The 20,331-nt window shown below is 36.6% G+C and overlaps 1 protein-coding gene across 4 annotated transcripts in view; it reads left to right on the plus strand.

Moving 5' to 3' along the window:
* The window catches only part of adarb1b (adenosine deaminase RNA specific B1b), a 173,429-nt gene that overhangs the window by 56,506 nt on the left and 96,592 nt on the right, over positions 1-20,331 (plus strand). For all 4 annotated transcript variants that reach the window (XM_015359255.2, XM_015359258.2, XM_015359256.2 and 1 more), the window contains exon 3: positions 6,084-6,181. The gene's annotated coding sequence lies outside the window, so the exon portion shown is untranslated. The remainder of the gene's footprint in view (positions 1-6,083; positions 6,182-20,331) is intronic.

Consider the following 20,331-nt stretch of genomic DNA (forward strand, 5'->3'; position numbering starts at 1 on the left):
TTCTTCCCACAGTCCCAAAGTCCAAACACATACTAGTTGGTTAATTGTCTTCTGAGAAAATCGGCCCTGGTGCACGTGTATGTGTTTGTCTGTTAGGGCCCTGTGGTGGACTAGTTTCCTGTACAGGGTGTATCCAGCTAGGACAGGCTCTGGCTCCTCCATGATCGTGAATTGGATAAAACGGTTAGAAAATGTTTGGATTAGTATCTCCCTTATTTCTAATATTTTGTCTTTAAAATATGTTGCAAGTGCATCAAGTCGTAGAAAACCAAAGAAAGTAAATCAAAGAAAATAAGAAAAGCTTTTTCCTCAGCTGTAAAAGTTGAATAGAAAAAGGCCAATGGTCGAACTTACATTGCCTCCAACATATCTGCTTTGTGCCAGTTTTACCACAGTTTACAGATTTTACACATTTTATTTATCTTGTTAACCACATACTAAGTTAAATGTGCTGATTAAATATTAAATGCGGAAAAGATTCTTATCTTGAAAAAGTTAGTTCTCTTAAGATTTTATTGGATGCGTTTCTAGACCTTGGGAAGTAGTCGTACTAAATGTAAATTAATGAGACTATAATTTTCATTATACGAAATCATCCTTTCCAGATGGTTTGTGAGGAATGGATTTCATTTAATTAAGCCGTAGTAATGGATAAATGTACAGTATGTATCAATTAGTAAAGTATAGCCTGAGATGCTCATTACACTCATACCCCAGTATCTGAACCTAATTTGTTCTTGAAAATCTTTTCGGATGGCAGAAGATCGTAAATCGAAAATGAAAATTCCATTATTTCTTATGGGGAAAATTCCACCCCATTCCGAACCAAAGACAGGTTCACTCAAAAACCACCCTAAATGTGTATTACCATACAGAACATTAAAGCAAGCTTAGTGAACAACTCAGTTCTACTCAAATAAGCTACTATAGCTGTAAAATCATTAATGATGTCATATTTACATTTTTCATTCTCTCGTAACAAGCTACTGTTGTTGACTATTATGACAAAGAATCTTTTTCTTTTTCTTAAGACCCCATAAAGAACAGCAACTACAAAAGAAACACAAAAAACACTTTGAAAATGAGAGCACAAGGTTTTACTGTGATTGTAAACAAAGCACTGCTGCCTCACAGTGTCCTTAACCACGGTGTCTTGCACTCTTGCAGAAACAAGCAGCTGTTCGGTGGCACTGAGTTCAGGAGATTCTCGGCCAAAATCGGTCACTTTCGAACTTCAGAATTCGGTTTAGCGAAATTTTGTTCTTATAATGAATTACAAGGTATAAATTCTTCATGTTCATGTTAGGATTAGCGAATAATCGCATATCGAATGTTCTTATACTGGGGTTTGAGTGTACTTCGCCCTCCATAAGTACTGGAACAATAAAGTCAAAATTGCTATTTTCACTGTACTCAAACAGTACACATTTGAGGTGAAAAGATGAATATGCAGTAAAATCATAGAATATCTCCTTTTATTTAAGGATACAGTACTTCTGCGCATATATTCTTTAACATCTTAGAATAATACCACTTTTTGTTCCAACACCTTATTTAGGTGAGCATAAGTATTAGGACAAATTAACTGAAAGTAAAATGAAGTAGTATAAAATTTAGTTTTTTGGTTGCAGATCCTTTGCACGCAATAACTGCATCGAGCCTGCGATTCACTGACATCACCAAAATCTGGGTTTGTTTTTTTTGAGAAGCTTTGCCAAGCCTGCAGCAATTGCTGCAGCAATTTTCTGTAACAGTTTGTTTTAGGGGGTTTCTGACTTCAGTCTCCTTTTCAGCAAGTGAAATGCATGCTTGATTGGATTTGAATCAGGAGATTGACTTGGCAAATCAAAGACTTTTTCACCTTTTTCATCTGATTAACTCCTTGGTTATGTTGGCAGTGTGTCTTGCTGCATGATGGCCGAGTGCTGGCCAATGAATCTGGAGGCATTTTCTTGGACTCATTGTGTTTCTGTACAATTCTGAAGTCATTGTGGTGCTGTGATCATTAGATACATCACTCATAAAGGTGAGTGAGCCCGTTCCTGAGGCAGCCATTCATGCCCAGGCCATGACACTACCTCCACCATGTTTCCCAGGTGAAGCGGTATGCTCTTGATCGTCTGCCGTTTGTTCCTTTCTCCACACTTTCATCTGCCATCGTTTTGGTTGATAATAATAATAATAATAATTGCTTACACTTATATAGCGCTTTTCTGGACACTCCACTCAAAGCGCTTTACAGGTAATGGGGACTCCCCTCCACCACCACCAATGTGCAGCATCCACCTGGATGATGCGACGGCAGCCATAGTGCGCCAGAACGCTCACCACACATCAGCTATCAGTGGGGAGGAGAGCAGAGTAATGTAGCCAATTCATAGAGGGGGATTATTAGGAGGCCATGATGGGGTAAAGGCCAGGGGGGAAATTTGGCCAGGACACCGGGGTTACACCCCTACTCTTTTCGAGAAGCGCCCTGGGATTTTTAATGACCACAGAGAGTCAGGACCTCGGTTTTACGTCTCATCCGAAGGATCTGTGCGTTACACTTTCTTCCAGATCTCTACTGGCTCATCCTTATATTTCAGCAAATTGTAATCTGGCCTTTCTATTTTTAGTGCTCATGAGAGGTTTGCATCTTGCGGTTTAACCTTTATCATTTTGATTTTGATGTCTTCTGTGGACAGCAGATTGTGATACCTTCACCCATGTACTGTGGAGGTTGTTAGTGATTTCAGCGACAGTTGTCTTAGAGTTTTTCTTCACAGCTCTGATACTTTTTCTATCATCAACTATATTTGTTTTCCTCGACCTGGCTGCTAAGTACACCTGTGTTTTCTTTCTGTTGCAAATTGTTGATTTTGCTGTGCCTAGTTTCTGACGGAGTACTTTTTTAGCATCCGAATTGCTTGCTCTCCTTTCATAGACAGTACAGTTCTCTAGTCTTTGTGTTGGCTTAGACCTTCTTACTTCAAAGGGAAGAACAAAGGCTAAATCCAACCCTACATGTTCACGGCGCTTTTATGTGTGCACAATCAATGCAACAGGAAACACCTGACCAATAAGAAACACTTGGCAGCCGGTTTGGTGTAATACTTATGCTCATTGAAATGGGGGGATTGAACACAAAAAATGCTGTTATTCTAAAAACAGTACAACATATAAGCACAGAAATACCCAGAAATTCGAAAAAAGTTAGCACAGAAAGAAATGGAACAATATTTGCAACATATTAGCAATATAAAACAGCAGTACATTCACTTGTACAGCTATTATTATTGCTCTTTGGCAACAGCAACTTGTTTTACAAAAATGCTGGCTTTCCATTCACTTTTACAAATTTAAATTTCTGCACTTCTCTTGAACCACACATTATTTTTCTGTTTTTCGGTCACAAAATCACAAGGTCTGTACTGCTATGTTCAGAAATATTCATTTAAAATCCTAGTATAGTTTCAATGAGACCATTGGTGCTTTAGTCACTGAGATTGCACTAAAATATTTTGTTGGAAAAGGTTGGAAGAAGTGTGTATACAGTTCTTTCAGTTTTTGAGCCGTTTTTATTATTTGACCTTCCAGAGTAATTTGTGTTGATCAGTGCTAAGAATTCCCAAATACATCTATTTTGATTCCATGATGTAACAAAATAAAATGTAAAAAATGCCAAAGGGGACGAATACTTTTTATAGCCACTATAAGGTTAATGTAAAGGTTTTAATTATGGTTTTATGTATTGTGTTTAAATTGTATATGTGTTTTTCATGCTTTTTCTTTCATATAAAATACCTGGAGGTGCTGTCTCAGGAAAGGACCTAAGCAAAAGGTCATTCATATTATCCATTTCACAACAGAAATCACACCCAATACAAAGAATTTAAAAAGCAATACCACATAATCATGAAATTAACTCAAAATGCATATACACCCAATAATTAACCAGGCATGAACATAAACTTGGTTTCAGCTACATTTCTGACAGGCATTTTGTTTTACCTATGGCTGTTTTAATGGCATGAAATAGTTTTTAGGAAGCAGCATGAGACCTTGGTATTTTAATGTTAAACCTCAATTAACATTCCTATCAAGAGAACCCTTAAAAATGAAATAGCAATCTTGTGTTCTGCTTCACTGGTGTGAATGTGATTGGCTGAACTTAGATCTCCCTTTCATGAATTGGAATCTGACTACAGCTTGCGTATGTTTTACTTTGCAGTGCAAGGCTGCAGTCGATTAACGTAAGTAATAGTTGAAAAAGCCAGAAGAAAGATTAATAGACATTCTTCTTTTTGGATGGAATTCTCTTGTGCCTGCAGGCAAGCATTGCTACATATCACTTTGATTTCTTGGATTTAAAGCACCTTGATAATGGCCTTTTGTGTGCTAAAATTTTATGCAGACTTGTAGCATTGAGATTGAGAGACATTAATCTGCTGAGTTTCAGCATCAGAATCTCTATGCTGTGCACTCTTATAGACTCCTATATGGATGGAATTGTCTTGTCTATCATGTATCTCTGTCTGTAATGATCCATAATGTGTTTAAAGTGGATTGAATTTACCAGAAATTCTAGATAAATCTTTACTGGGAAAAGACATTTGATAACTTCAGGTTTGTTTTGGTAATGTTTAATGTCTTGGTAAAATACACCTGCTTGTGATTTATTTTTCCTTGCTACAAACAACATGATTTTCCCCTTTAAATTTTCTGTATAACTTTTTCTTCCACTGTGGTACATACAGTACATATGAAACCCTCAAGTGCTACAGAGTACCACACACTAACCACAAATTTAATACATCATGCTTTTGAAGAAGCCATGATCAGTGGTTAGTAAAATCACAGAAAATGCATTCAATGGCAACTGTTGATAATGAATTTCACACCAGAGATTAATTAATTAACTATATTATACAGATATGGCGGTATGGTATATCCTGTATTTTTTATGAACTGTTATGCATCTTGGGTAATCATAAAATAATCCTTCATATCGCAGGTCAATTCATTACATTTATTTTGCATTTTAAATAACTTTCCTATAGGACGGGGCCCACTTGAACCTCCAGTGTTTACCAGGTGGAGAAGTGAGAAAGCACTTCACCATGTGAATAAATGGGAAACTCTAAATTGTTCAGATTTTCAGATTTAGCCAGGACAGTGGGGTTGACACCCTTACTCTTATGGACATCTCTTATGGACCAAGTCGTTCTCACTTCGGTTTGAAGTCTCCTTCAAAGGACGGCACCTCCTACCGGGCTGTGTCCCTGGTCACATATTGGGGAAGAGGGAAGAGTTCACTTATGGCAGAGACTTGGTTTTCCTAAGTTAGAGGTCTCCTATCCTTCCTTAGCTTTTAAGATCTGATGAGATCAGGTTACAAGGTGGCAACACCCTATACCTTAGATCTTTCTCTAAGTTGGTCAGTTTTCTAATAAAGATATTTTATTTTGTTGGAAATACCCACCCTACTGTACACAAACTTTTTTTTTTCCAATTTAAATTCATAGCAAAAGTATCACAGCATTGATTCTGGGTTAATTTAACTTATTTCGTAGATTAATAATGGTCAGTCTGTATTACTGCCATGTATTGTAATGTCACTATAATGCCTTCAGCAATGACAAGGGCTCATTTTAAATTGTCAGTTAATCTTTTATATTTGAAGTCTGGCTAAGTAATGTGAATTGCATCTTAATTGCACATAACATACTGTGTGTGTTTTTCTTAGCTGTTCTCTTTTTGGCAGGGAGATTTTTTTCTGTTGTTTTCTTCCTCTCCAGACCTCTAATGAGAGTAGGAAGCTTATTTCCCTTTAATAAATTGAGGTTCCAGCAGTTATGGTTAAACTTTTTGACTTGGCAGTGTATTATGCTGGTTTGCTTAATGCTCTACTAAGATAGGTGGTCAGAGGATGTTAGCCAGGCAAGTTTCTATATATATGCTAATTGCCCATCCATTTGTGTTTTAAAACGTAAAAACAATCAATAAGTGTTGAGTTCGGCTTCCTATTTCATCTTTTTTTTGTACACAAAGCTCCACTTAACTTATAGAGCCTTAACAGAAATGTTATCTCTTATTTACAGGGTGGGGCTGTAAGTCCCATTAGTGGAACTCAGAGACATTTTAAGAAGATCTACACCTACTTTCTGTGTCTGAGGCTGGTTCAGAGTACTGAAACAAGGTAAGAAGCTTCAAATGACAACACTTTTCAAATGTTTAAAACTTCATTTTAGATAAGCAAGTGTAAGATGACAGCAGCAGTGCAGGACAGAAAACAGACAGAACAAATGGGGTAGAGTTACACAGCAAAGACCAGCTAAGACCTTTGGGTTAGGCCAGTTATAAAAAGCTTATTATACGTACTAATAAAAACTTATCACGTTATGAATGAAGCAGCATGCAGCATTTATAAGGTTTCAGTCTTGAAACGAAAGACTCTGCCATGACAGATGATATTATGTATAATCTTGACTTGCTGTAGACACCGTGCTTGCAATATTTTTGTTGATTACCTGCAATTTTATTTAATGTAATTTATTCATGCCTTGGTTTAAATGCTGACAGTTTCAGGACATTCCTTATATTTTGCTATTAGGAGGTCTTTGTAGTGCAGTCTAACTCCTTTACAAAAGAGAAGTAGCCCTCAGACTGTGGGTGTACAGTGCCAGAGCTGGAAGACTGCTGTGACTTCAGCTGCCACTAAATTACTAAGACTGGTTCCATTAATCCACAAAGTCATTGAATGTGGCCCCCTACTGGCCTCTGTATTGAACTGCATGTGTGGCCAGAGATGATCCTGGTTTAAAAAGAAGACTTTATTGCCATACCAGTACAGTTAAATGGATGCAAAGCATGAAGTACAAGTAGAAATTAAAATATCTTCTCTCAGATTAAACTTTCTTTAAAATAAATTATTTTTAAATGTAGCATACAAGACAGTAACAAATTGCAACCTTTGCTTATTTTCCTTTTTGTATTACTTAAAATGGGATAATCATTTTCTGTTGTAGCCTACAAAATACCTTAACATAGATCATTTTGTTTTGCAGTGTCCCCCAGTGGACCCCAGTACCAATATCCATGTAGTGTGGCTCCAGTTTCTTTAAATTGTGGGCAACCTAAAAAAATTGGTTGATTTAGGTTTCTTAGACCTGTGTTAGCATACAGTAGAAACACCTTTCAGGTCCGGAATTCAACACCCCTGCCTTTGGGTATAACCAGTGTGTTAGGCATCACAGTGAGATATTTTTTTCTGAAGTCGAAAAGAATTCTTGTCCTTAGAGAGCTGTTTGTGATTTACAATACGCATTGCATTGAGAACCAAGGATGGGAATTCAGCCTATTTGTCTGTAGTTTATTATGTAGGGTTTCTTTCATTGCTGTTGAGGGTGTCCATCCCTAATGTGGAGAAAAAAATTAATCATAAACTGCAAAATCAGGCCTGGCAGATGAGGTCTTACCAGGATCATGTTTTCCCATCTGGAAATGTGCATTACGTCCTGTGTGAACCCAGAAAGTGTCTGATTATATTTTGCAGAGCTCATAGCATCTTCTGACATTTTGTTTTCTTGAAGGGGTGTTGATGTGAACAGGAAGTCAATACCAGAGACCTTAGTCAGTGTAATATGCTGCTATTTCCACGTGGGTAATTAAGATCTTGCATTCAGCGTCTGAATAAATCTACTTATTTACTGATTTACTTTAACCATGTGCATTTAATGTGTCCTAAATTCATCATGATATGCATTAAAAAAAACATTTGTATTCTCCATAGGTTATGTAAAGGGATGCTCCTTTGCTTCCCTTTTTAAATTTAGTTTTGAAAGTTCAATACCGCTGCAAGCCTTTTCTGAAAAAAAAAGGAGGATTTCAGAGGTTATCAGGAAATGCCAATATTTAAGAGAGGGGTAAATGACCACATAAATGCTGTCTACAGCTCAGCTTAGATTAAAAGTGAGGTTTGATTATTATTGGTCCCCTTGCACAGCACCCATGTCTTCAATGATTGCCGTTAGTGAAATGAAATGCTACTGCAACCTTGGCAGAATTAACATCGCTTCCTAGACTGGCACGTTTGTAGACTGTGTCATGACATTTCAGCTGTTCCATTGCCAGATCGCTGTGTGTGACAGGAGCAGACAGCAGCAGTGCTGCTCCATCGTCCGCTCTGGAGTTAATCTCTCTCACGGAGTAAATTCAGGAGTGCTTGGTTTTTGCTTGGTCTGACCAACTCTCTTATAAAGAGGGCTTAGAAACCTATGCCGAGAAAGCCCACACCTGAAGAAGGCTCCAAGGCCGAAACGTTGTGTTTTCTTTTTTATCTTTTCAGCATGGAATAAACCTATAACTTGTTCCTATGCTGAGAAACACTGTGTAAATGTTCCTAATGACATCTTTGAGGTTGATTAATGACTCAAGTCACAAATTAAACTTGAAAAGGACATGTTTGTCTGGGCCCTGGTGTTGGCAGTTTCTCATGTGCTGTGAAACGACAGCTCCTTCTAAGAAGGTGCTTCTCATAGTGTATAAAGAGTCCAATATACTCTCTTCTGTATGCAATGCTAAGGTGTTTGCTTTGACCTTTTTCGTACTATAGGTAGTGACTCTGACCAGTTTTAGTCATAGATTCATTGTCTTGCAACATTTTAAAAGGATTAAATCTAAACTGACCAAAGAAAATGGATCCTTTTCTGGGTTAGTTTTGCCTCTTTCTTTCTGTCTACTAACATCTTGTGGAGTCTGTTGTACTTAGATGTATGATGAGATGTTTTTGAATAAAAGGAATCAAGCAGGATACAAACATGATAGCCTAAAGAATCTTCTTTTCCATTTTCACACACATATATACAGTATTTGCCTACCCATCCAAACACTCTTGAGAGACATAACACATATACACATGCTCATTTCTAATGTAATATTGTCTTTCTTTTTGATGAATAAATGGCACTGACACTTTTTATTAACAGTATTGTATAACATTATTGAAGAGAGAATAATTTCCCCTCAATTATATGATTCAATATCTGATATGCTGTATATACTTTTTAACATATATATTAAACCTATAATATGGAACGACTGACTGGAGAACTGTGCCATTTATCTTTCAAAATCTGATTAAAGTTCACTCAAAATATTGAAGGTTTTCAGCAAACATTTGTTTATAAACATTTCTGCTGCTTTAATTCTGCTTTTATTGTGCTGTTCTATTTACTGTCAGTAAACTCCTCTCTGTGCTGCTTTTTTCATTCACAGGAAACATCTTAATTGCTTTTCATTGTCTCTCTTGTTTTTTTCATAACCTCAGTGAGAACCTAATTCTAGCTCCACAGACCTGTTAAGTGGCAGTGAAAAGCTACTACCTTGTGATCATTTTTATAAACATGCAATATCAACATTATTCAGCTTGCTTCCTGGAACATTTCCTTACCAGCATAAACCCAAAACAACACCTCAGAAAGGCAATAACACTACATCTTAACTGTGCTGATATACTGTACAAGAGAATTATACTGTACCTTAAAGTGTAATAGATACTGTACTAATTAATGTAATGTTACTGTGTAAATTCACACTGTAGCCATTTTACCATCCATTTAAATCCTATAACCCAGTGAAAATGGTAACATCAGTTCATTAAGAAACCAATCCTCAACAGCTTATCTCTTCTGTTCCTGGAAATGCCCTTTTTTCCTCGGCTGTGCTTTCTGCTTTAAAACATAACCAGCTGTTTTACATTGTTTTTTTAAAAAAGCTTATTTTTATCAATTACAGAAATAGAACGTAAATGGTACAACAAATTTTAAATTTATCGATTCTTGAAATTTATTGGAAGCTAAAAGAAATCAACCCTGTTGCTGTGGCTACATAGCAGTGAAATGTAAACTCTTGAATTCTCGTGTGGGTAAGAATACGTAGTTTACTTTTTCTATGCTCATCATTCGTGTCTAAAATCTCCAAAGTACTCATTTTAGAAATAAAAGGCTTTAGTGAACGTCATGCATTACATATAGGCAGAAATAGAAAAGTTTGCTTTGAAATGTGACCTTATTATAAAATGATTAACGCAAAGACATAAAATCCTAAATGCCGACCTGCCTCTCTCTCTCTCTCCTGAACTCAGCTGCCAATCTACTCCATCCATGCCCGGGAGGGTCTGACCAATGTAAAGGCAAGCTCGGTTCGGTTTTCAATGCAATCTTCAGCTTTTATTAGCCTGTCAATATATGCAATTATGCAGCTTTATTTGACTTTGTTCTTTATGTGGGCTAAATGCCCAAAGCGGGCAATATTGGAACCCTCAAAGTCAAATCTTTTTTGGCACTTGCTTTTGTTAAAAAAAAAAGAACAGAGAAAATGCCAGTAGAAGAGCAACTATTAGCACACCTCAGTTCATCAAATCAAAGTTGTGTGCGCTTTGGAAAAGTAGTAAAACAACATGTGATTTCAAACACAAATCAGCTAAAAAGAAAAACGCTTGTGTTCCTTTTACTATCACTGGAGTTTTAAAAGGAGAATTGAATCTGGTTTATGATGGCTGTCTGAAATGTTTCGAGCAAATGTCTGCCTTTTCAGTAATGTCTTTCTACATAGTACATTTTGCAGGCACTGTCATACAACTTAAAATCCATTTTACCTAACCAGTCATTTGTTTTTGGCATCGATCAAAACCCATAAATGTGGAGCACCTTTAAATATTTGAGTGAGAGCAGTGAGTGATTAACTTCAAGAATTTTCTTTTGCTTGCTTAGCACTGAATCCTACAATTAATGTGATGCAGCACTGTAAAACTGCGAGGTGGTGCCGTGTATCCTTAAAGTACTGTAGTGATTGTCAGACAAATCTTATTTTAATAATAAAAATACATGTATTTTAACCTATTAGTGCTTTCCTGTGCAAATGATATGGTACAATATATATATATACTTCACTGGTGACAATTTCATTAAATACAACCATTACATTTTTGAGGCAGGATGCTGCTACCACTTTGCTACCACAGTTCCAAATGCGATACTATATGTGGCAATATTGTACAACACCAACAGAATGATCATTCTTTAATTCTTTTATTTAATTACATACAATATAGAGAATTATCAGTAGTTACAAATAAATAATTAGAAAACTGAAATTTGAATTCTAGATTTTGATTAAAAATCTATTATACATATTGGCTTTAAAACATTGCATTTAAAAACAAATAAATGTGTAAAAAATAAAAAAGAGACCACATTAAAATGAAGGCTTTGAGTGGTGAATTGAATATCTTAATCACGTACTGTGAGTTACATCGCAGCTGATACCGGGCTACACTATATTTAGATCAGTATACTGTTTTTAAATTGTTAATTTTGTAATTTGGCGTTGAAGTACAGTACACACTACTCCGGTTATTTTCATATAGCATTAATGATTGCTTGTGAAACATTGGTGTAAGAAGTGATATCTAGATTAAGGCAGTCTGAAAGAAAGATGCTAATACTATACTGTAGTTGATGTACAGGATGGATATCTGAGGGTATTTTTTCACAGAATTTGTAAATGTCTGTGGCACGTGGGGAAATGTAGTTTTTTTTGGCCATGTATCTGAAATGTAAAATAAAAAAATGCCACATAATTCTGAAGTATTGTAAATATTTACCTTTTGTCTTAATCTCCTCATGTCAGAGAAGCCTGAGTTAGGAGAGGTGGTCTGTAGGATGGCATGAATGAAAGATAGATTAGCATGTCTGTGTGAAACACCAGGTAATAATTTCCAAAATTCTTCTTTAAGTTTCTATCACAATCCGAACAAGATGCATTGCAATTAGTGCCCAGCTTTTCACACTACTGTACATCATCTTTTGTATTGGGGACATATCAGATAAACTGAGAAGATTATACTTTTTATTAAAACTCATCAGATACCTACAGCACAATGCATTGCGTGGAATGATCTACTGTAGGTTTATAAAGCCAGCAGAACTAATTTTCCATTACACCTCACAGTGGCTTAATAAATATAATTAACATGGTTGCAAACTGTTCCAAAGACAATTCATGAAAATCTATGTTTTATGAGAATTTTAATTAAACCAGGCATATTAAAAAACCGAGGTCCAGTCCAGGTTAAACTCAGAATTGTTTTTGTCAAAATAGTAAAAAGTTGTAGAATAGGCTGTGTATTTTATATGTTTATAAAATGCTATATTTAAGGAAATATGATTATAAGACTAAGACAAAAAAAGATTAAATGAAGCTACTGTTTCAGTAAAATCTAATGCAACAGAAGTGCCACCTATCGATCTTCTTTGAGCAGTGAATACTGTAGCTTAATGCGACGGCAGTCCAGTATAACCCAGTTTGCTTGCTGCTGACATGCATTCTAGGTGGCTGCACCTGTATAAATGTTTAAGCTTCTCAAGTTCTTGCAGTGCAATGAAATCTAACCAGGTTTGCATAATTTATAGTAGCAAAAAGTGTCCTTCCCCCAAATTGGTTTAAAAATTATTTTCATTTTGATCTGTTTTGTGCACGTTTCTGTTTTTTCCGGATTAAAGGGTACACACTTTATAATATCTTAATGTGCGAAGTACACCGTTTTTCATACAAAAAGTACTGAAGCACTTCACGAGCCTCATTTAATTTTCATTTGCTAACTTAACTAGTAAGGGGTTTGTGATGCTGAATAATGTGCTAACCAGGTCATGCCAGTTAATAAGTACAGATCCCAACTTTTGGCACTCTTGCCATACAATATAACATATTCTTTACAGACTCAGGCAGGCTCTGCATAGGGTACAGTTAATCCTGTGTGGAGTTTGTATGAAAAGTACTGTGTGTTCCATTGGAGGATCATGTCTGAAGACATTCCCCCAAAGAAATTCAACAAAGCTCTTGGCAGCCATAGACTGTTAGTAACACCAGCATCTGTCAGCAGCCCCAGGTCCCAGGGCCCAGTCCTCTGCTGACTTGTACAAGCTGACTCATAGATTTTTCAGAACAGAGGGTGGTGGTATGCTGCAGTAAGCACACGTGTGCAAGGAAATTAAGGTTTTCGCTGAAATTGCGCTAACCTTGCTGATTCATTCACACACTCTTGTTCAATAATACTTTTTAAGGTCTGTCATTTAACAGTTTCTCCCCTGAGAATCATAGAATTCAGCATACCTTCATTGCAATTGCACAAGGTTATAACATATCACTCTAAGAAAGATATGAAAACAGTGTTATGCAGTAGAGGTATAGTTGCTGTTTGTGCTTACATGATCAAGTTCTGTGCCGTAATTTAGACAAACACGGCTCTGAAGAGCTGAAAGAAGAGCCAATTTTTTCATTAACCTTTATCTCTGGTGTGAAAATGTAATACATACTTCACACCCTCATAGTCTAAGAAGAAGTCCCTCACTGTCTGATGCAAGGAAAACAAATCATTTCCTTAATAGTCTTTGAATGGCCGCAAAACTGTAACGTACTACAGAGTACAGTACAGAGTGAGTTAAACATCTTTTAATTCAACCTTTGTCCTGGGCAGCATTGGAAAGATGCTGTGATAAGGTGTAAATTTTCTTAGCTGAACTGAATTTTGAGTTAAACTCATCTGAAATCAAGACTGTGTGCTTCAGTTTTTGTATGTTTGCTTTCTCTTAATTCCAGCATGTCCCTTACCACCTTCAGTGCCAGTACTCATGTGAATTGACTATCTTGAATTTCACACTTTGCACTACAAGTTGTCACAAGCATATTAAAGAAACTATTGAAAGCCATACTTGTTAAAAAGTTGTTTAGTTTTATTAGAAAACAGGTTTTGTAGAGCTTGAAGAGCATTAAAGAAATGGGCAGGGAAGCAGCGATGGACTATGCTAGATATCCACTGAGGATGCATATACAGTAAGAAAATAAGAATGGTGACAAATGACATCCTCTAATTAGTTACCATTCTTAAATTCTTATGCACTGTGGGAAGTGATGAAATTCTTCCACAGTAACAGTTTCTTTACAAAAATAAATCAACATGAAAAATTGTGATGGAGGTGTGAAGTAACTAATCTTTCAATTCCCATTTATAAAAAAGGGTTTCCTTGAGACAGTGTCCAAGCGATTGCTTGACAAAAAGATTTAGCCATAACCCTCTGAAAATCAAGTAGTTTCTCTCTCAAATATAAAGCAGTACTTGTGTATTTTATCACATATGATCCTCAGCCTGTAAGAGTAATAAATCCTTGTGCTTTGTTGACTCACAATTTAAAAATTGTATCTTTTTATTCTTTTTCCTGTTTTGATTTTTCTTTCTTTATTTTGTCCAATTAAATGGTGAAGTTAGTGTGGTTATGTGTTAATGAAGAAAGTGCTTAATTCTTAGGATTAAGTATGAGCCAATGTCTAAAGCTAAAGTCTTACCTTTAAGGATTCTTCACTGTATGGATGTGGTTTATGTCTGCTATCTAAAAAGCAGAATGATAATGGATTTATCTTAAATACCCTACCTAATTGAGACGATGTCTATCATATGTATTTAAACCTTACTACTGAATTTGTGCATGATTAAAAGATTTAAAATGTTAGCCTGGAATCTTTTTAATAGAATTGAAATGAGTCTCAAACTCATTTTTTCTGGTAATATTTTGAAATGATTAATATATCCGTCTTTGAAACTGAAAAACAAATGTAACGTAAATCCCTTTAACATTCACACGTGAAGGACGTCTTTTGGGTTTCAGGTCTTAGCCTGACTGCGGTTATTCACCTGTGTCCTCTGACCATCATGCTCCAATAGAAAACACATTAATCATCTCTTTCTTTTCAGCCTCATTGTTAACACTTTACTGTCTTGGAATATAAAATGTTGAATCGGAGCCACTGGGGAGCACGGGCTTTAATTAATAATTCCTTACATTTATAAAAAGCTCTTGAAGAATCCACTATGGAAGTACAGCAGGCACCTGGTTGTCATATTATATACATTATGTCTCCAGGAGCCCCACCACACAAAAGATCAATTAGTGAAGAGGTAAAACTGCTTCACCAATTGAATTAAGGAGGAACTTAAGGTAGGCTGGACTGTGCTACCTCAATGCCAAATTTAGGTATGATACAGAGGTTGTCCCTAATCTTATGCACCTGTGTTGTGAGATCTGGATGAATCCCTGGTGAGCTGTCTTCGTGGACGATTTTAAATTACATTTTCATCAGGGCTTTTTCTATTGAAGTGGCCTGGAGCAAAATACTCTTTACTGACAGAAGGAACTGCTACCTACCCTGCATTGCTCAGGATAAGTGCAATAGGCTGGAAGCCCACAAAGTATAGTTTCTAGAGGGTGACAGTGGCAGCTGGTTTAGATGCCAGCTGATCCCTGCTTGTTTATCAATCGATTTACTAGTATAAATGAGGCTATGGTGTGCAAGTGTGGTCCACTTCATCAAGAGTCTCAGACTCCACCAGTGTCACAAGATCTTCTTGTGTTTTGTTCCTTTAGGAGTGCCCAGTTACCAAAATGTCCTCAGCATTTTCCCTTTTAGAAATATTTAAGGTCAGGCCATACAGCATGTAAGACTCTTTGAACTGAAATATTACAGTCAAGAATGAGACGTAAATGGCAATATCCATTGTTTCAGCACAGTCTTGCAGTTGTCTAGTGACAAAAGACTCCCAAATTAAAATATTTTGAATAAAATAGATTTTATACTGGCTAATTTGACAGGCTGTTGGAATTATTTGAATTGAAGAAAAATATTTTCAGGGCATGTAAGTTCTGTCAAACCACCAGTGCCTGCATTTAAAATTACAGTTCAAAGTATGACCAAAGCCTCTGCATAATCATAACTTGGAAGAAGTGACAGTTAATTCCAGCTGGTTTCTTAATATGCCACAGTTCACTGCGGTTGCATAGAGATTCAGTAAAGGTTTATGAAAGTACATAGCTGAAGACTGTTTAAGACAGTTGGCCAAGTTTGACTTCCTTATGCATTTAAATTAATGTGGACCAGAAACTGCATTGCTTGGTCTTTTGTTGATCATTGTTAACTACAGTATGTGCCCTAGAATTGTAGTCAGAGGCTAATGGGAGGAGCTGAGTAAAATGTGTAGGATGAACAGATGTGCTTCTTGTCAGGATTCATCATTGTAAGATGGTTCAGACAGCTGCTTAAAAAAGAATCTTGTTTTGTGTGGTATTTATCATATTCCTGATTTCCAAGCCACAGTCATGTATTTCTTTTTTTCCAGGATAGTAATCTTTACAAGTGTATGTTACATTAATTGGGCTGTCCCTGTAGGGCAAGACACTCCCTTGAGCACCATTTAACCATTGGAGTGGTAATTGTGGTGGATTGTAGTAGGCCTTCCTTTTCTTTTTGTTCAAACCTGTGTTTTTAGTTTGGGAAAAATACAAATCGAAATGCTTTCTTCTTCTCATTTCATGAACTCAAAAGTCTTTCAAAAGACCTTTCTTACGACCTTCATCTTCAATCTGAGCATTAGGTGTGTGTCTTTTGTGTGAGGGTTCACTTTTTTGTTCTGGAAGTTTTATCTGGGAAAACTACTTTCAGTTAGGATGCCCTGCGATCAGTATAAAAGGAGATCCACACAGAGCTGAGGATAAGTTCCATCCATTTATTTTTCTTGATTTTCTTACGATCTAAAGTGCAGCTTTGCTGATATGTTCTGATATTGGCGTCTGTGTTTACCTGATGTCTGGCGTGAGTGGTTTGAAAACAGAAAAGATGCATCTTGAAATTTAACAGGTTCTGAATTCTAAATTATGGATAAACGTTTGGCATGAATGTGGTCCTCCCCAAAATAAAGGGAGCAGTGTGGTCAACAGTTCTTGAAGTGGCACAACAGCTGCAAAGATATTTTCCAGCCCTCATTGTGAAGAGAGTAGGAATTGAAGTGAATAACTCCTTGTATAGCCTGAGGCAGCTGAGATTGCAATGCTAGGTGGCTTTTTTTACCCTCTCTGCACTTTTATCTCTATTGCAATCACTGTGAGTGACTCCCTGGAGGATGGTTGAATTACAGAGATGCTGGGGATGTTTGATTTGATGCATTTCATCCTGCATTAGGATACGTCTGTCCTGATCCCTAAACGGAGAATGAGAACTGGAATGGCTGTCAAGGGGCGGTATAGCTAGCTCTGTCGATAATAAAACCAGGGAACGACCATCTGAGTAGGACATGAAGATGAGTTGTGAAGAACTGTTCATTAATCTTGTCATCATAAACCAGTCAAAATGCTCTCATTCCCAGAACACAGTGACATATGTTTCTTGCTTGAAAAACACAAGTTCTGGACAGAGACTGATGTCTCAGGCAAAGCTGTAGCATATATTTTAATTTTCTTATTAATACAAAGATAGACTTGTCTCTGTGATGTTGTCATGTTGTTATGTGAATGTGTGCCATATTTTATTTGATTTTAAGGAAGTGCATTTTTTCAAGGCATTTCAAGGCCATTCTTAAATTATGTCTTCACAAAGGTTTATCTTATGTTATTAGTATAAAAATGAAACAAATGTTAGCATCTAAGTTTCCAACTAATTTTGTACGAGACCCTTGTTTGCGTGGGTTTCCTCCCGATTCTCCGGTTTCCTACCATTTCATAGACGTGGTGGGTTGGTTAATTGGCTTCTGGTAAAATTGGCCCTGGTGTGAGTGTGTCTGTGTGGGCCCTGCGTTCCATCCAGGGTGTGACCTGTTGGTGTCTGTTGCGTGCCGGGATAGGCTTTGCTTCACTTCCCCACAAACCTGTATTGGACAAAGTGGATTGGAAAATGAATGAATGGATGGAAGAAGGGATTTGTGAAACGTCATATTCTGTCCTAGAGAGCCTTACTCAGAGATTTTGATGGCATTAAAGCTTTTAGCATAAAAGCCTTTACTAGGCAGTACAATAGGGAGAGTCCACTTCTAAGTGCTGTCATCACAAGAATCCCAAGGGCCTGTCATTGGAGTGCACTTGACTTGTTTTTGTGCGGACAGGAACTTCAGTCCTGTTTCCTGAAATAGCATCCCCCGTAAGAATTCAGAATCAGGTAGCTAAAGTTCAAGAAAAAAAAGGGTAGGTGCAGAATTTGCAAAGGTTGTCTTGATTTGTCACTGTGAAGATCATTGAGCACGGGATACCAGAAGCACAGAATGAAGGCGGTGCAATAGCAATGAAGTGTTCCATACTGGAGATGATGGAAGGAAATGTGTTAAGGAGAAAAGAAAGTACAAGGTGTTTTGAAAATGACCCCTGAATCAGTGAAGCGGTGGAATAAGCAACAGTGTTAACCAGCTTTTGTCTGCAGTAGGGTGCTGTTCCTATCAGCAGGTGAGCACATGGTTTGTCTGACTGAATGTTTCTTTCCCAGTTGCTCTGCAATCACGGCACATCAGCATACATTAGGAAACGAAGCATGAAGATATTTAAGACTGGCACACAAGGACCAGTTTCGTGACTCAAATAGAAATGACTTCTGAAGCTGAAATGTTTAGATCAGATTCAGGTCAACAAGTGTGCAAACGTGTATCTGTATGTTTATCAAATGATAACTTTAAAAAATATATTTTTGTGGAATAAGAATTGTATTCCCCCCCCCCTCCATCTTCCTAAACAATGAGTCTTGATTTTTCATGTGTACAGTTAGTTTTTTTTTTTAATCGGACTGTAACAGCCTGTATAAATTATGTAGATGTATAAGTTGACTGTATAAATTGTACTTGGCCATATCAGTTCCTAAAGGTCTTAACTTAAGAGACAGAAGATTCTGTCTGTTTGCTGAAATTTATCATAAATGTGCGAAACAAGATTTGAATACACTGACAATGGCCATTAATGGGAGATCAGCATTCCAAAATATTTGATTTACAGCTTTCTGTATTGCATTGCAGGCATGATCTTTGTTACTTTGTTTTATTGATTTTTTTAAGTTTCTGACATTGCATTTAAAGCAAAATTTACAGCATGTAAAACAAATGAGAATTCTATAAAATACTGAATTGACAGAACTGAACTTTGAGGACTTGGTGACTATAAATGAAACTATAAATGAGTACTCCTGTATACTTTGGTGTAAACTTAGAGTTGAAGTTGTAATTTGGCAAAGCAGCTGCTGGTTATGCAAAACACAAAAATGCTCATGAGTGTAAGTTGCAAAGGAAGCAAGAGAGAGCTCCTGTAAGTCAAAAGGGACATTGCACTTGCAGTTTCCTGAAGAGATTATTAATCTTATGGAACCATGATCCCGTGGATAGTAAGAGGCACTCTTTCTTTATAATGTTAGCAATACGAGACAAAATCCAAGGGCTTGAAAAGGGATTAATATAAAGTAATGCGCCATCTGCTCTTAAAATCCCTGTTCCAAGAATGGAGACAAATGTATACATTCTTCTTTTCTGTGAAACCACTTGCTGAAAAGCTTTTCAGGCCCTTGCTAAGGGTAAATATGGAAATACCGTCACACAGTGTCAATGTTGCATTTGCATGCTGGAATCTATTCTGTACTATAATATGGGAAAAATCAAACTATACCTCTATGACCTGTATTTCATATTCTCCAGTGTGTTGATAAGCGGGTATTAGTGAAGCTTTTGTTTCATACACTTCATGTTTGATTCATATACTTCACATTTAACAGTATTAATGGCTGACTGAATAGTTTTGCCGGAAATTAAATATTATTTCACAGGTGTAAAAACATCTTCAGGATCTATAGTTGTCGATATACAAGCCCATACTTAAATAGCTAAACTGATTTCTTTTCTATATTTGCCACATGTATAGTAGTGGATGGTTGTTACTGTTTTTATTTTGAGTTTTAAATTTCCATTGATAAGGTGAAAATGATTCAATTAACATAGAAATATTCACCTTCTTGTGATTGGGCATATGATAAATTGAGGGGTATTGTGGTATAGATAACTCAATTTCCATGACCAGTCATAATGTAGGATATGCTAAAGCAAATCTGTGGTTCAGAGGTATGAGAAAACATATTATTGAGCTTGATCTATTTATATTTCTTTTGTAAGCTGATTGCTATGTGGATTCTATGTTTTACATGGAAATTTCACTCTGCCTTATGCTGATGGAATTAAACAATAAACAAGCAGCAATGTAATGTTGAAAAATAAATTGGATGTTTGTGCATACTGGAGTGTCAGGCCTGTTTGAGAATAGTTAAACACATGATTCACTCACAGGTTTTGGGAATGTGGATCGAATGAATATTAGCAACAGTCATTTCATTTTCAAGAAACTAGGAGGAATACCCAATCACAGCATGAATTGTTGTGTCCCTTCATCAAAGAAAAACATTCTGAAACATTTATAAAGGCCAGACAAGGACATTGCCAACCTGTTC

This window comes from Lepisosteus oculatus, chromosome 12 (genome assembly GCF_040954835.1).
Source record: "Lepisosteus oculatus isolate fLepOcu1 chromosome 12, fLepOcu1.hap2, whole genome shotgun sequence".
NCBI classification, from domain to species: Eukaryota; Metazoa; Chordata; class Actinopteri; order Semionotiformes; family Lepisosteidae; genus Lepisosteus; species Lepisosteus oculatus.